Genomic DNA, 16,580 nt, shown 5'->3' with positions numbered 1-16,580 from the left:
ACAGGAGCAGACCCAACAAAGCAACCAAGAGAGCCAACTCCACCCTCGGCCACCCACTAACTCTCAGCCAGTGTCCAGTCTGCATAGTAAATGAGTGAAGATATGGCTAAGGAAACCGAGGTGTCCGATACCTGCGTCAATACGCTATATGCTTTTTGATGTTATTCATTTTTTTGTTTTTTATTATTTATTTTGTTTTAACCATTAGTTATTTACAAACTTCATTTTGATGCGCAAAGCTACGAGAAGTGGACGCACTCTTTTAAACGTATTTACGTAGGAGTATGAAGCCAAACTCAAAGCAACAACCTCAGCTGCAACTACTCTGACTTTGTTCAGAATCAGAATCAGAAATACTTTATTAATCCCCGAGGGGAAATGAACATTTTCAGCCCGATCCCATTCAAGAGCAGACAAACATTACAGGGAGACAGTACAAGATCGCTGACGGGTGTGCTAACTTCCAGCACCCCCTTGCAAAAAAAGGTGAGAAATGTGGATAAATGTGACAAAAAAGGAGGCAGCCCACGAGCGGAACGAAGGTGAATGACATCAAACCTTAACCATCCATCCATCCATCATCTTCCGCTTATCCGAGGTCGGGTCGCTGGGGCAACAGCCTAAGCAGGGAAGCCCAGACTTCCCTATCTCCAGCCACTTCGTCTAGCTCTTTCCGGGGGATCCCGAGGCGTTCCCAGGCCAGCCGGGAGACATAGTCTTCCCAACGTGTCCTGGGTCTTCCCCGTGGCCTCCTACCGGTTGGACGTGCCCTAAACACCTCCCTAGGGAGGCGTTCGGGTGGCATCCTGACCAGATGCCAGAACCACCTCATCTGGCTCCTCTCGATGTGAAGGAGCAGCGGCTTTACTTTGAGTTCCTCCCGGATGGCAGAGCTTCTCACCCTATCTCTAAGGGAGAGCCCCGCCACACGGCGGAGGAAACTCATTTCGGCCGCTTGTACCCGTGTTCTTATCCTTTCGGTCATGACCCAAAGCTCATGACCATAGGTGAGGATGGGAACGTAGATCGACCGGTAAATTGAGAGCTTTGCCTTCCGGCTCAGCTCCTTCTTCACCACGACGGATCGGTACAACGTCCGCATTACTGAAGACGCCGCACCGATCCTTAACTATTTACTCGATTAAATGTAGTAAAAAGGGACACTCCTTTTGTGTAGATAGTAGCCTCAACCAGAGTGGACAGAATGCTAATGTTAACAAGCTAACACTAAAGCCCATGTGTTTGTATTGTCTGTGTGAAATAAACACTGACATTTATTATTTATATATTGTTGTTTACAGATGAAATTGACCAAAAGGAATCGACTGACCCTTATGTGGTCTCCATTTACCGAGAGGAGGACTTTCTGACTGTTGGACATCGCCGACAAAAGCCTGACTTTTTATGAACGGGTCAGTACACTTTATTTTATAAATCATATCATTATGTATGTCATTGCTTTGTATTTCATTTACTTACACTTTAGTAAAGTAAATCTGACCTAATATTGTCTGTTTATTTACATGGTATCAGTGTAGAAATATACTAAACCAGTCCTCTATACGTCATCCGCCTGATTTGTATATACATACTTCTCGGAACTGTGATATGCGGTGGAAACACAAACCACTTAAAGTCAAACTTAAAGTGTTTACAAAGTACAAAGAAGAAACATTTTGAATTTATTTCATCCATCCATTCATTTTCAAAATAATCTTACTCATCTCACAATATGAAATGTAACTTACTTCACCGAGTATTAACTATTTATTTTTAATGTGATTTCTTATGGAGTATATTGTGAATAAATTGAGAACAGGAAGTGAACAAAAGTTTTAGCAACTTTTATGTAAAGGAAAAGGGGTATGATTAAATAAGCTCTGCTTCTTCCGACTCCTTTTTGAACATGTTGAAAACAGAAACTGGAAATTGGGATGTATCATGTTGTATGCTTGCATGTTCGAAATAAACTCAAACTCAACTCAATACTTCTACAGGAACTTATAGTTCCAGGAACTAGAGCAGGGGTGTCAAACTCAAATACAGAGTAGGCCAAAATTTAAAACTAAACAAAGCCACGGGCCAAGGTTGAACAAATTAACCTTTTAATAGGGACCCACACAAGTTTTGCATTGAAAATTAAACAAGCAACGCTTATGTTGCTTTATAGTCACATACAAAATCGAGTTTCAAATTATAATAATGAGTAAAAAATATCAATGGCATATCAAATAAAAAGTAAATAAAATTTGGGGGAGTGGGGTTTGGTGGTAGCAGGGGTGTATATTGTAGCGTCACGGAAGAGTTAGTGCTGCTGGGTATTTCTTCTGTTGAGTTTATGTTGTGCTACGGTGCGGATCTTCTCGCGAAATGTGTTTGTCATTCTTGTTTGGTGAGGCTTCACAGTGTGGCGCATATTTGTAAAAGTGTTAAAGTTGCTTATACGGCCACCTTCAGTGTAACCCTTATGGCTGTTGATCAAGTATGCATTGCATTCACTTGTGTGTGTTAAAGCAGCATATATTATGTGACTAGACCGGCACGTTGTTTGTATGGCGGAAAAGCGGACGTGATGATAAGCTGTAGAGGACGCTAAAGGCAGTGCCTTCAAGGCACGCCCCCAATATTGTTGTCCGGGTGGAAATCAGGAGGAATTCAGAAAAATGATTGCCCCGGGAGATTTTCGGGAGGGGCGCTGAACTTTGGGAGTCTCCCGGGAAAATCGTGAGGGTTGGCAAGTATGAGTATAAGCGGTGAATTAAGTGTTACAGAGGCATCGCCGCTGTATAATACCGCGGGCCAGAGTTTGACACCCATAAACTAGATGTTCATGAGCTTTTGGTGGAAAGGTATTGCTTTTTTTTTGATACATCCTGTAATCAGCTCTTGCAAAGATATACAGGGCATAAATTTAGTAAAATTCAGAATTTTTCCATCATCGATAATTACCATAGGCCTCGAGAAAGCGCATGTGATATTTTGCAATGCATTGTGGGGGCTGGGTAGCCATTGTTGCTGGACAAAGTTTGTGTTTACATGGCTGTACTCAATCAGCTGTATTGTGAGAGAGCGCAACAAACTGAATAAAAAAGAAGTAAAATTGGTGGAATTGATCCAAATGAGCGAGTCCAATAGACGAGATTTGAGCACGGTGCTGAACTCGGCCGTCAACAGAGTCAGTTTGTATACTGGCCAAATAGTTCGCAATGCAAAATCGGTAAAGGATCACGGACAAACCGACTTTGACCTTGGAAGTTTACATCAGAGAGAGAAGACTGTCGGCATTTCAGAGGTAAGTCAACAAGACTTGTCACAGTGTGGGGTCTCCTGGAGAAATTAGTTTCAAACTAACTATATTTCAAGTCTCAAATACACTGTGCATTAAAGGCCTACTGAAACCCACTACTACCCACCACGCAGTCTGATAGTTTATATATCAATGAAGAAATATTAACATTGCAACACATGCCAATACGGCCTTTTTAGTTTACTAAATTACAATTTAAAATTTCCCCCGGAGTTTCCTGTTGAAAACGTCGCGGAATGATGACGCGTGTTTGTGACGTTATTGGTTGGAGGGGGAAATTTTAGCCCAGCACCACTTACGGCTAAAAGCCGTCTCTTTTCATCGCGCAATTACACAGTATTTTGGACATCTGTGTTGCTGAATCTTTTGCAATTTGTTCAATTAATACCGGAGACTATAAATAAGAATGCTGTTGGTGGAAAGCGGTGGATTGCAGCTGCCTTTTGCACCGAAACACAGCCGGTGTTTCTTTGTTTGTTGTGAAGCTTTAACACAGAGCGGTCAAGCGAACATGTTTCTCTACGTCAACTAGCAAGTTATTGGATGGGGAAATTGTGATATTAAGTCGGCTCTTACCGGAGACTTGAGCGGATTACGCGACCTCATCCTGCAGCTCAAAAAGGCAGCTGTGATCTTGGCTCCTTGGCTTCTCTCAGAGACACTGGTGTTCACCGCAGCCATATGAATTTCAAGTATGACTTTATAATCTCACTAAAATAGTATTAATACTATTAGCAGATAAGGGATTTTCCAGGATTATTTTAGTAAATGTGTCTAATTACATCTGAAACGCTCCCACTGCCGCCGTCTGGAGCCGTCGCTTTTCCTTTTTTTTTGTGCTTCACTCTAACTTTCCTCATCCACAAATCTTTCATCCTCACTCAAATTAATGGGGAAATCGTCGCTTTCTCGGTCCGAATTGCTCTTACTACTGGTGGCTGACATTATAAGCAATGTGAGGATGTGAGGATCCCTCACACCGGTGACGTCACGCGCACATCGTCTGCTACTTCCGGTACAGGCAAGGCTTTTTTATTAGCGACCAAAAGTTGCGAACTTTATCGTGGATGTTCTCTACTAAATCATTTCAGCAAAAATATGGCAATATCACGAAATGATCAAGTATGACACATAGAAAGGACCTGCTATCCCCGTTTAAATAAGAAAATCTAATTTCAGTAGGCCTTTAATGTGGGAAACATTTAAAGCAGGAGTAGGGAACCTATGGGTCTCGAGCCAGATGTGGCTCTTTTGATGACTGCATCTGGCTATCGGATCAATCTTAGCTGACATTAGTGAATACGGTATGTAATTAATAATTCCGCTCGTAATCACATTGTTAAATATACCACAATATAAAACATTCTCATGCATGTTAATCCATCCGTCTGTTTTCTACCACACCTGTTCAAGAAGTCGCATTAATGCTAAGAAGTATTGTATTTATTATTGATTAGCTTCAGAATAACAATGTCATTAAAAAGAATAAGAGACTTAGTGTACCCTAAAAATGCTGGTCTTACTTAAAAATGCACGCATTTAGTTGTATTTAGTGTTAAAAAAATATGATATGGCTCTCACGGAAATACATTTTAAAATATTTGGCTTTCATGTCTCTCTCAGCCAAGAAGGTTCCCGACCCCTGATTTAAAGTCTTCTCAGTTATTGATCGATGAACAGGAGTATGTTTTTTTTCCCCAAATACCAATCGTTGTTTTTAACCCGCAGCTAGGTTAGCTTAGCTAAAGCTAACAGCCTACTCTGTACACTGCTGTTGGAATTGTAATTTTCCTGAAGGAACTCTCCTGAAAGAATCAATAAAGTACCTTCTATCTATCTATCATCCATCCATCCATCCATCCATCCATCCATCTACTGTGTGTGCAACAGAACAAAACCGGCTTTGATTCAAACTTACCAGCGTGAACACACCAGCCTGCAGCAGGTGATGGCGTTAAAATTCATGTTTGATCATCTTATGGCTGCTTTCCAGACTATTCATCATCTCCTTATTAGCTCACTCACCCAACTTCTTTGGCTTTGCTTCTACTTTGACATTGAGAAAATGTATAGTTTTTTTTTCTTGACACGATCATGACAGCCATTGTGACATTTAATGATGTCGCAGCATTCGCTTTATGTTTTGAACTTGTTAAAGAAAAGAAAATAACTTTACGACTTTAGCCTCGGGACCCATATCAGCAAAGACCTCACCTGGGTTTACAACACCCAACAAACAATAAAGAAAGCCCTGCAGCGACTGTACTTCCTAAGATGGCTGAGAAAATTTGGCATGACACGTTAGATTTAATCACGACAACTCACAGGGAGGTTAAAAACCTCTATTATTGAGGTATTCTCGGGTGTGTTTTCAGAACAGCCCGGTCCTGTTTCCACAGCGTCAAGGCCATTCGAGGGAGTCAAATCGTAGATTAGGATGTTTGTTTTCCGCGAGCAGACAAAAAACAATGACTTCTCTGATCTATTCGTCCATGCTGGGTGCTCTCAAATTCAATTCAAGTCGAAAAGATTTTTTTCAATTGCATCGAGAGTCCAGCTGATCATATCCATGCCTGATGTTTGAATTTGAGGAGAGCGCAAAGAAAGAGGCTTCAAAAAGTTCAGACAAGACAAAAACAAAGGGAGCAAGCTGGGAGAAGAGGGAGCGGAAAAACCGCCCTCACCAGAGGCCAGACAGAGAGAATATGACAATAAACAATCTTGAATCATGTAAATAAGCTTTTCAGAGGCCGGCATGAACCACAATGCATTGCGTGTCCACGTCCCACTTTTGAGACCAATACAATTCTACAAAAGCACAGGGGTTAGTTAATTGTCTCAGTCATTAACTTCATAGGGGCCCTGCGATGAGGTGGCGACTTGTCCAGGGTGTATCCTGCCTTCCGCCCGATTGTAGCTGAGATAGGCACCAGCACCCCCCACTACCCCAAAGAGAATAAGCGGTAGAAAATGGATCGATGAATTAACTTAATAGACAGGTGGGCTTACCACTTGGGCAATGTCTCACTGGTGAACGACTTAAAACTCAGGTGGGCTTTGCACAGCTGCCATTTCTTCCTGATGACCAACATAATTGACATCTGCGCTTTGCATTTGTGCAAAGTCCTTCTGGTGACCTACATAATACCCAGGTGGGCTTTGCTCCATCACAGGAGCAGGTTGATGGATAACAGTTTGGTGAACATTAACATTGACGACAGGTGTTGTTTGTTCTTTAACTTCTTGATGCATCTGACACCAGCTGCACCACATGCAGAAACAGGAAACAATAATGTCCTTACAGAGTGACCCCTGTGAGGGGGAAAAATGCATTTGAGTCGTCAATGCATTTATTTAGAACACGGCTGCAATCTTCACGCGTCACACCTTGATATTGTAGTTTTTTCGAATGGATGTTCTCAAGGACAAGGCTGCAGGAGGCACAAACATTGGGATCCCACAAGCTTGCAGGATGGCAGGGCTGAGGATGTCACACAGCGGTAGACACGTGTTCTCTCCATATTTTGCTGAAATTGAGCAAGCCATGCAGGGGCAGCACCAGAATCCATAGCAGCCTGAACGACACGTGGAGACAAATTATTATCAGTGTGAAGCAGAGCCAATTTTGTCATTGAGGGGTGTTGTTGTCTCTTACATGTATGTGTATCCTGAAGGCAATCACAGAGACCACTATTCCAGTCTTTGAGAGGGAGAGAGGCCATGTTCGCAACTTGAACAAGAACAAAAGTGACATTAATATAAAGTGTCTTGCCCAAGGACACAACGGTAGTGACTATGATAGTGGTAGCTGTAAATGTTATCACGAATGTGCATTTTACTGCACTACATCCATACTTGCAGCATGTACATTACAGTTGTTGTTTTTTTAGGATTATATAGGCAAAATAGATCATATCTCCATTACAAAGTTTAGAATGCACAGAAAAGGAAGAGATGTGTGTTCTTATGTCACACAAGGATTGTGGCTGATGGGCAAAATTCCCCACAGAATGTGCAATTTTCATTTAAAAACAAGCCATACTTGTATAGTTAAGTAACGAATGAATGTACACAAATATTAGCATCTGCAGTTATTTGAATTGCATAGAGATTTATTAGTAGTAGAAATAAACCTTTTAATAATGATCTAAAGGGGAACTGCACTTTTTTAATTGTCTTCCATTTTATTCAGTCATACACAATCCTTGCATAAGATAAGAACACATGTTTTTCTTGGGGGGGCAATGTGGCGCGGTTGGGAGAGTGGCTGTGCCCGCAACCTGAGGGTTCCTGGTTCCATCCCCACCCTCTACCTACCTTGTCATGTTTGTTGTGACTTTGGGCAAGACACTTCACCCTTGCTCCTGATGGGTCGTGGTTAGAGCCTTGCATGGCAGCTCCCGACATTAGTGGGTGAATGTGGAAATAGTGTCAAAGCGCTTTGAGTACCTTGAAGGTAGAAAAGCGCTATACAAGTATAACCCATTTACCATTTAATATTGTTACAATCACAATTTTCAAAAACAGCTAAGAGTTTGTATGTTTTCCTTGTGACTGCGTGGGTTCCCTCCGGGTACTCCGGCTTCCTCCCACCTTCAAAGACATGCACCTGGGGATAGGTTGATTGGCAACACTAAATTGTCCCTAGTGCAGTGTTTTTCAACCACTGTGTGCCGTGGGAGATGATATAATTTCACCTATTTGGGTTAATAATATTTTTTGCAAACCAGTAATTATAGTCTGCAAATGATGTGTTGTTGTTGTTGAGTGTAGGTGCTGTCTTGAGCTTGGCAGAGTACCCGTGTAATACTCTTCCATATCAGTAGGTGGCAGCCGGTAGCTAATTGCTTTGTCGAAAACTGGGGGAATCAGCGTGCAGGTAAAATAGGTGTGCAATGCTTAAACCAAAAATGAACAAAAGATGAGCGCCCCTATGGCATTGAAGCTTAGGGAAGGCTATGCAGAACAATACTAAAACTAAATTGGCCACAAATTAAAAACAGAATGCTGGACGACAGCAAAGACTTACGGTGGAGCAAAGACAATGTACATCAGAACATGACATGACCAATCAACAATGTCCTCACAAAGAAGGATTTAAAAGAACTGAAATATTCTTAATTGCTAAAACAAAGTAGATGCGGGAAATATCGCTCAAAGGAAGACATGGAACTGATACAGGAAAATACCAAAAGAAGAGAAAAATCCACCAAAATAGGAACGCAAGACAAGAAGTAAACTATACACACAGGAAAAAAGCAAAAAAGTGAAAATAAGTAAGGGGTTTGATGTGACAGGTGGTGACAGTACACCTACTTTGAGACCAGCGCTACAGTGATGCATGCTTGGTTATGCTTTAAAGTCATATCCAACAACTGCGACAATGACTTTTTATTGTCAACTGGGGTATTTTTAAAAAAATATTTCTGCTGGTAGTGTGCCTCTGCATTTTTTCAACACAAAAAATGTGCCTTGGCTCAAAAAAGGTTGAAAAACACTGCCCTAGTGTGTGAATGTGAGTGTGAATGTTGTCTGTCTATCTGTGTTGGCCCTGCGATGAGGTGGCGACTTGTCCAGGGTGTACCCCTCCTTCCGACCGAATGCAGCAGAGATAGGCTCCAGCACCCCCCGCAACCCTGAAAGGGACAGGCGGTAGAAAATAGATGGATGGATGTTAAAAGGAGATGTAAAAGACGATGCATTAAAATAGAACTGTACTTTTTAGAGGGAAAGGTTTTAATATCATTTACAAAAAAAATCGCAACAACACACTTCTTTCTCATTTCCTTGCGTTTTAAATAGGAAAAAGTTGCTAGCAAGCGGCGGTTAACAATGCAGGTAATGGGGAGGGATCTATCCCGCCTATGAAAAAAAGGCCAACAATATTCCATTTACATGCCGTGACGATTTTAACCACGCTATATTGGCATTGTTTTTGTAAAACCTAATGTTGAGGAATTACTTTTGGTAACACAGAGATTTGCTTACAAAGACACTCACACTAGCAACAGGTAAGCTTGGGGTTGCTAACCGGCTCTTGAAAAACGGGTTCATCTCCGTATTTAGAAACCCATGTACACATTCCGTATTGAGTTAAACTTAAAGGCCTACTGATATGAGATGTTCTTCTTCAAACGGGGATAGCAGGTCCATTCTATGTGTCATACTTGATCATTTTGTGATATTGCCATATTTTTGCTGAAAGGATTTAATAGAGAACATCCACGATAATGTTTGGAACTTTTGGTCGCTAATAGAAAAGCCCTGCCTTTACCTGAAGTATGTGCGCGTGACGTCACAAGTTGCAGGCCTCCTCACGTATTCCCATTGTTTTTAATGGGAGCCACCAGCAGTAAGAGCAATTCAGACCAAGAAAGCGACAATTTCCCCATTAATTTGAGCGAGGATGAAAGATTCGTGAATTAGGATATTGATAGTGAAGGACTAGAAAAAAAAGAAAAAAAGCGACGGCTCCGGGCGGCGGCAGTGTGAGCGTTTCAGATGTAATTAGACACATTTACTTGGATAATTCTGGAAGATCCCTTATCTGCTTATTGTATTAATAGTGCTTTAGTGAGATTCTAAAGACATACCTCGAGGTCGGATGGCTGCGGTGAACACGCAGTTCAGAGAGAAGCCGAGGAGCCAAGCTCACAGCTGACTTTTTTGACAGCTACTGCAGGAGGAAGTCCCATAATCCACTGATTTCTCCGGTAAGACTTAATATCACTATTTCCCCATCCAAAGACCTGCTGGTTGACGTAGAGAAAACATGTTCTGTTGGCCGCTCTGCTTCACAACAAACAAAGAAACACCGGCTGTGTCTCGGTGTTAAAGACAGCTGCAATACACCGCTTTCCAACAACAGCATTCTTCTTTATAGTCTCCATTATTAAATGAACAATTTGCAAAAGATTCAGCGAAACAGATGTCCAAAATACTGTGTAATTACGCCATGAACAGAGACGACTTTAAGCCGTGTTTGGAGCTGCGCTAATATGTCCCCTCCAATCCGTGACGTCACGCGTACACGTCATAATTCCGCGACGTTTTCAACAAGAAACTCGCGGGAAATTTAAAATTGCAATTTAGTAAACTAAAAAGGCCGTATTGGCATGTGTTGCAATGTTAATATTTCATCATTGATATATAATAACTATCAGACTGCTTGGTCGGTAGTAGTGGGTTTCAGTAGGCCTTTTCAGATCAACTTTAATGATCCACAAGGGAAATTGTTCCACACAGTATCTTAGTTACAAATGATGGAAAATATGGTAAGGACCCCGTAAGGGACAAGTGGTAGGAAATGGACCTTGGAGCAGGGCTTTTCAACTGACACCATAGCAGCAGTTTAGTTCAAAACATGGGAGACCAATATTTTTTGCAGCAAATTCCTGAAAGCATTAGGATTTCCCCTGTTGTATCGATCAACTTGGACTATTGGACATTGGACCAACCTACTCAGTGGCCTAGTGGTTAGAATGTCCACCCTGAGATCGGTAGGTTGTGAGTTGAAACTCCGGCCTAGTCATACCAAAGTCTATAAAATGGGACCCATTACCTCCCTGCTTGGCACTCAGCATCAAGGGTTGGAATTGGGGGTTGAATCACCAAAAATGATTCCCAGGCACAGCCACCGCTGCTGCTCACTGCTCCCCTCACCTCCCAGGGGGTGAGAAAGGAGATGGCTCAAATGCAGGGGACAAATTTCACCACACCTAGTGTGTGTGTGACAATCAATGGTACTTTAACTTTAACTTTAACGTAGTAAACACATTGGCAGCGCCTTGCATTGACATTTTAACCTTGCTTGCCAAACTTGTGGTGTGCTTAACTGCGGCCTTCCTCAAGGCACACCTTAAACTTGTTTACTTTAGATGCAGTCAGTAGTCATTTCTTCAACTTTTATAGCTATTTTAGTGTTGTACCTAATGGTTCTATTTTAAAACCTCTCTTTTTTTTTTCTTTTTTTTTTTTATCATTTAGGCTATTCAACTTGTGGCGCTAGCTTAAAAAACATTTTTTTGCAGCACATTCGTCAAAACACTAGAGTGCTCTCACAAAAAATATCCATGACGTGCTTTTTACAGAAGGTCCTTAAAAAACAGCAGATCGCTCCTGCACAAAACAAATTAATCAATTCTTCAAATCATAATTTGAAAAAAATCTACAATCCACTGCAGAAGTTGGTTCTCTGGAATATACAAAATAAGAATAATATGTCGGGTGAAGCTAGCTTTCCGGAAATGTGGCCCCTTAAACAATTAACTTGAATATCCCTTTCTTATATTCCTTCCAAATATTAGAAAATACAAAATACCAATAAATAAATAAACAAATGGAAAATTGCCTGCTTCATGCAAAGTAATCTGGGTTGTTTTTTGTCAAACTAGTTTTAAATCCAAATAAATATTTAGAGGAGTGAAGAAACATTCAATTTGTGGATTTCTGGCTCTATACTAAAATTCGAACGACTACCATCATTGTATTTATCGCAGTTATTTTAGTATAATATAGTCTTCACTTGCAGACGCTTACCTTATAAAGGGGGATGCGGTCTTGTTGCTGGTGAAGTTGAAATAAGGGATGGAAGGAGTGCACACATTAAATTAGGTGGAACCACTTAACTAATAACATGTTGCCAAACAGGAATCTGTTTGCACTACCATGAAGAGACGAATAGATAGATGGATAGACAGATACATAGATAGATAGATGGATGGATGGATGGATAGATAGATAGATAGTACTTTATTTATTCCTTCAGGAAAATTAAATACACATTGAGGATTACATTTGGGTCATTATAAATATAATAAATATAATCACAAACAATGATTTAAGTCTATCAATATGTGGAATTCAATTATGGAATGGAATAAGTCAAACCATGTCCTAAAATGATCGAGGTTAGGAAATTATTTAAACTTACTTACTTAAACTTAGTGTTTACAAAGTACAACAAAAAACAATACTGAGAAACATTTCAGAATCAGAAACAGAAATACTTTATTAATCACCGAGGGGAAATTAATATTTTCAGCACAATCCCGTTCAAGATCAGACAAATATTACCGGGAGACAGAACAGGATTGCTGACGGGTCTGCTGTCTTCCGGCACCCCTTACATTAAAGGTGAGATACAGGTAAACATTTGAACCCCTATTAAAAATGAGATCATCTCAGTCATCTCATCATGTGATTTTCGGTTATTAATCCTCTCCTTAAAAGACCTAACCTCGATCCTGACCTCATGGTAAACTACCGACCGGTGTCTCACCTTCCCTTTATTTCGAAAATCCTCGAAAAAATTGTTGCAGAGCAGCTAAATGAACACTTAGCGTTTAACAATCTATGTGAAACCTTTCAATCCGGTTTCAGGGCAAATCACTCTACTGAGACAGCCCTCACAAAAATGACTAATGATCTATTGCTAACGATGGATTCTGATGCGTCATCTGTGTTGCTGCTCCTCGATTTTAGTGCTGCTTTCGATACCGTCGATCATAATATTTTATTAGAGCGTATCAAAACACGAATTGGTATGTCAGACTTAGCCCTTTCTTGGTTTAACTCCTATCTTACTGACAGGGTGCAGTGCGTCTCCCATAACAATGTGACCTCGGACTATTTTAAGGTAACGTGTGGAGTTCCCCAGGGTTCGGTCCTTGGCCCTGCACTCTTCAGCATATACATGCTGCCGCTGGGTGACGTCATACGCAAATACGGTATTAGCTTTCACTGTTATGCTGATGACACCCAACTCTACATGCCCCTAAAGCTGACCAACACGCCAGACTGTAGTCAGTTGGAAGCGTGTCTTAATGAAATTAAACAATGGATCTCCGCTAATTTTTTGCAACTTAACGCCCAAAAAACGGAAATGCTGATTATCGGTCCTGCTAGACACCGACCTCTATTTAATAATACAACTTTAACATTTGACAACCAAATAATAAAACAAGGTGACTCGGTAAAAAATCTAGGTATTATCTTCGACCCAACCCTCTCCTTTGAGTCACACATTAAAAACGTTACTAAAACGGCCTTCTTTCATCTTCGTAATATTGCATTTTGTCCATTAAAGACGCCGAGATCATTATCCATGCGTTTGTTACGTCTCGTCTCGATTACTGTAACGTATTATTTTCGGGTCTCCCCATGTCTAGCATTAAAAGATTACAGTTGGTACAAAATGCGGCTGCTAGACTTTTGACAAGAACAAGAAAGTTTGATCACATTACGCCTGTACTGGCTCACCTGCACTGGCTTCCTGTGCACTTAAGATGTGACTTTAAGGTTTTACTACTTACGTATAAAATACTACACGGTCTAGCTCCAGCCTATCTTGCCGATTGTATTGTACCATATGTCCCGGCAAGAAATCTGCGTTCAAAAGACTCCGGCTTATTAGTGATTCCTAAAGCCCAAAAAAAGTCTGCGGGCTATAGAGCGTTTTCTGTTCGTGCTCCAGTACTCTGGAATGCCCTCCCGGTAACAGTTCGAGATGCTACCTCAGTAGAAGCATTTAAGTCTCACCTTAAAACTCATCTGTATACTCTAGCCCTTAAATATACCTCCTTTTTAGACCAGTTCTTCTGCCGCTTCTTTTCTTTTTTCTCCTATGCCCCCCCCCTCCCTTGTGGAGGGGGTCCGGTCTGATGACCATGGATGAAGTACTGGCTGTCCAGAGTCGAGACCTAGGATGGACCGCTCGTCGGGACCCAGGATGGACCGCTCGCCTGTGTATCGGTTGGGGGCATCTCTACGCTGCGGATCCGCCTCCGTTTGGGATGGTTTCCTGTGGATGGGACTCTCGCTGCTGTCTTGGATCCGCTTTGAACTGAACTCTCGCGACTGTGTTGGAGCCACTATGGATTGAACTTTCACAGTATCATGTTAGACCCGCTCGACATCGGCTGTGTCTCGGTGCTAAAGACAGCTGCAATCCACCGCTTTCCACCAACAGCATTGTTCTTTATAGTCTCCATTATTAATTGAACAAATTGCAAAAGATTCAGCAACACAGATGTCCAAAATACTGTGTAATTACGCCATGAACAGAGACGACTTTTAGCCGTGTTTGGAGCTGCGCTAATATGTCCCCTCCAATCCGCGACGTCACGCGTACACGTCATAATTCTGCGACGTTTTCAACAAGAAACTCGCGGTAAATATAAAATTGCTATTAAGTAAACTAAAAAGGCCGTATTGGCATGTGTTGCAATGTTAATATTTCATCATTGATATATAATAACTATCAGACTGCGTGGTCGATAGTAGTGGGTTTCAGTAGGCCTTTAAGTTGAGGTATCACTGTATGAGAAATTTCCTGGAAACCCATCCATCCATCCATCATCTTCCGCTTATCCGAGGTCGGGTCGCGGGGATAGCAGCCTAAGCAGGGAAGCCCAGACTTCCCTCTCTCCAGCCACTTCGTCTTGCTCTTCCCGGGGGATCCCGAGGCGTTCCCAGGCCAGCCGGGAGACATAGTTTTCCCAACGTGTCCTGGGTCTTCCCCGTGGCCTCCTACTGGTCGAATGTGCCCGAAACACCTCCCTAGGGAGGCGTTCGGGTGGCATCCTGACCAGATGCCCGAACCACCTCATCTGGCTCCTCTCGATGTGAAGGAGCAGCGGCTTTACGTTGAGTTCCTCCCGGATGGCAGAGCTTCTCACCCTATCTCTAAGGGAGAGACCCGCCACCCGGCGGAGGAAACTCATTTCGGCCGCTTGTACCCGTGATCTTATCCTTTCGGTCATGACCCAAAGCTCATGACCATAGGTGAGGATGGGAACGTAGATCGACCGGTAAATTGAGAGCTTTGCCTTCCGGCTCAGCTCTTTCTTCACCACAAAGGATCGATACAACGTCCGCATTACTGAAGACGCCGCACCGATCCGCCGCACCGATTTCCTGGGAACATATAGGGTATTTTAATTTACCTTGAGATGATGGTCAATGATGGTTTGAACAGTGTCTGAAAAGTAGGAAAAGACTGCCAGGAAGATAAGAGTGGAACTCATCCAAATACTCAACCTTCTTCTTCAATAAAATTCAAATATCTAAAACAAAACTTTCTGGGGTTCAAAAAAGTGAATCTATGCTGAAATACCTTTTTTTTTGACACTTAGAAATACTATATTTGATTAGGTGAATCAATGTATCAAAAATGAAATATATACAGTTAGACTTTGTGTTAGTTAATTCAAATCAAGCGTTATTATCCAGAAAACCTCAAACTTAAACTTTGTCATTTCCTAATGCAGCTCTACGGGATGGAGACGAGCGAGCCAATGGAACTATAGTGATTAACAGCGTACATGTCCATGATAGCAGGCTGCTGGACTATTGCTGGGTTTTGCAAATGAACGACAGTCGGTTCTTTGCCTCGCTTCATAAGCTCACGGTACATCTGAGACCAGTTGCACCATGCACAGAAACAGGAAAAACATAGATCCCCACAGATGGTCGGTCCCCTGGAAAAATAAAACATTCATGACATAATGAATGTAACAATGTTTAAGAACATGACTGTCAGTGTGACGCATCCTACCCTGATACTGTAGGTTTTTCGAATGACTGCTCTCAAAGAAACACCCTCCGGGGGTGCAAACAGAGGGATGCTGAAGGCTGCAAACGTGGCAGGGCTCAATATGTCACTTAGCGGCAGACATTAGATTAGATTTAGACAGTACTTTATGTATTCCTTCAGGAGAGTTCATTCAGGAGAGTTCCTTCAGGAAAATTTAAATTTTCAGCACAATCCCATTCAAGATCAGACAAACATTGCAGGGAGATAGAACAGGATCGCTGACGGGTCTGCCGGCTTCCAGCGCTCATTACAAAAAGGATGAGATACCGGTAAACAAGGAGGGGGGGAATGGGAGAAAAAAATAGAAGATTAAAATAAAATAAAAAAATCGGTCTAAGCCTGGGCCCTGGAGAGGGGGTCCAGACTGAGGTCAAGGGAAAAAAACAACAACTCATAGCCATAGTACACATCCCTCTCACATGTGTGTAAGAGCGAAACATCAAAGAACACACACAAAGGACATTAAAGACATTAAAGGAGCAGATACAACCAGACACTTCTACATACAGCTATGAAAAAAAGGAAAAGAAACATATACACTGTGTTGGCCTCTGCGGTGTTCCACGCCATCGTCCGCTGGGGTGGAGGGAGCATGGCCAGAGACAGGAGCAGACCCAACAAAGCAACCAAGAGAGCCGACTCCACTCTCGGCCGCCAAACAACTCTCGGCCAGTGTCC

The 16,580-nt window shown here is 42.0% G+C and overlaps 2 long non-coding RNA genes across 4 annotated transcripts in view; one reads left to right on the top strand and one right to left on the bottom strand.

Moving 5' to 3' along the window:
* The window catches only part of LOC133540793 (uncharacterized), a 38,131-nt gene extending 22,182 nt beyond the window's left edge, over window positions 1-15,949 (top strand). For 2 of the 3 annotated variants that reach the window (XR_009803731.1, XR_009803732.1), the window contains exons 2-3: window positions 1,302-1,412; window positions 15,577-15,949. This is a non-coding gene — a long non-coding RNA (uncharacterized LOC133540793). Of the gene's footprint in view, window positions 1-1,301; window positions 1,413-12,350; window positions 12,827-15,576 lie in introns of those variants that run through there. The other variant, XR_009803733.1, reaches the window with a different exon arrangement.
* LOC133540792 (uncharacterized) lies at window positions 8,725-11,890 on the bottom strand. The gene is made up of 3 exons (XR_009803730.1): window positions 11,846-11,890; window positions 9,901-10,059; window positions 8,725-8,943 (listed from the first exon to the last, which is right to left on the bottom strand). It is a non-coding gene; the product is annotated as an uncharacterized LOC133540792 (long non-coding RNA).
* Window positions 15,950-16,580: the final 631 nt, after the last annotated feature.

The sequence above is a fragment of the Nerophis ophidion genome, linkage group LG22 (genome assembly GCF_033978795.1).
Source record: "Nerophis ophidion isolate RoL-2023_Sa linkage group LG22, RoL_Noph_v1.0, whole genome shotgun sequence".
Lineage (NCBI taxonomy): Eukaryota > Metazoa > Chordata > Actinopteri > Syngnathiformes > Syngnathidae > Nerophis > Nerophis ophidion.
The sequence above is the reverse complement of the archived record's forward strand: the minus strand, read 5'-3'. Positions and strand labels throughout refer to the sequence as shown.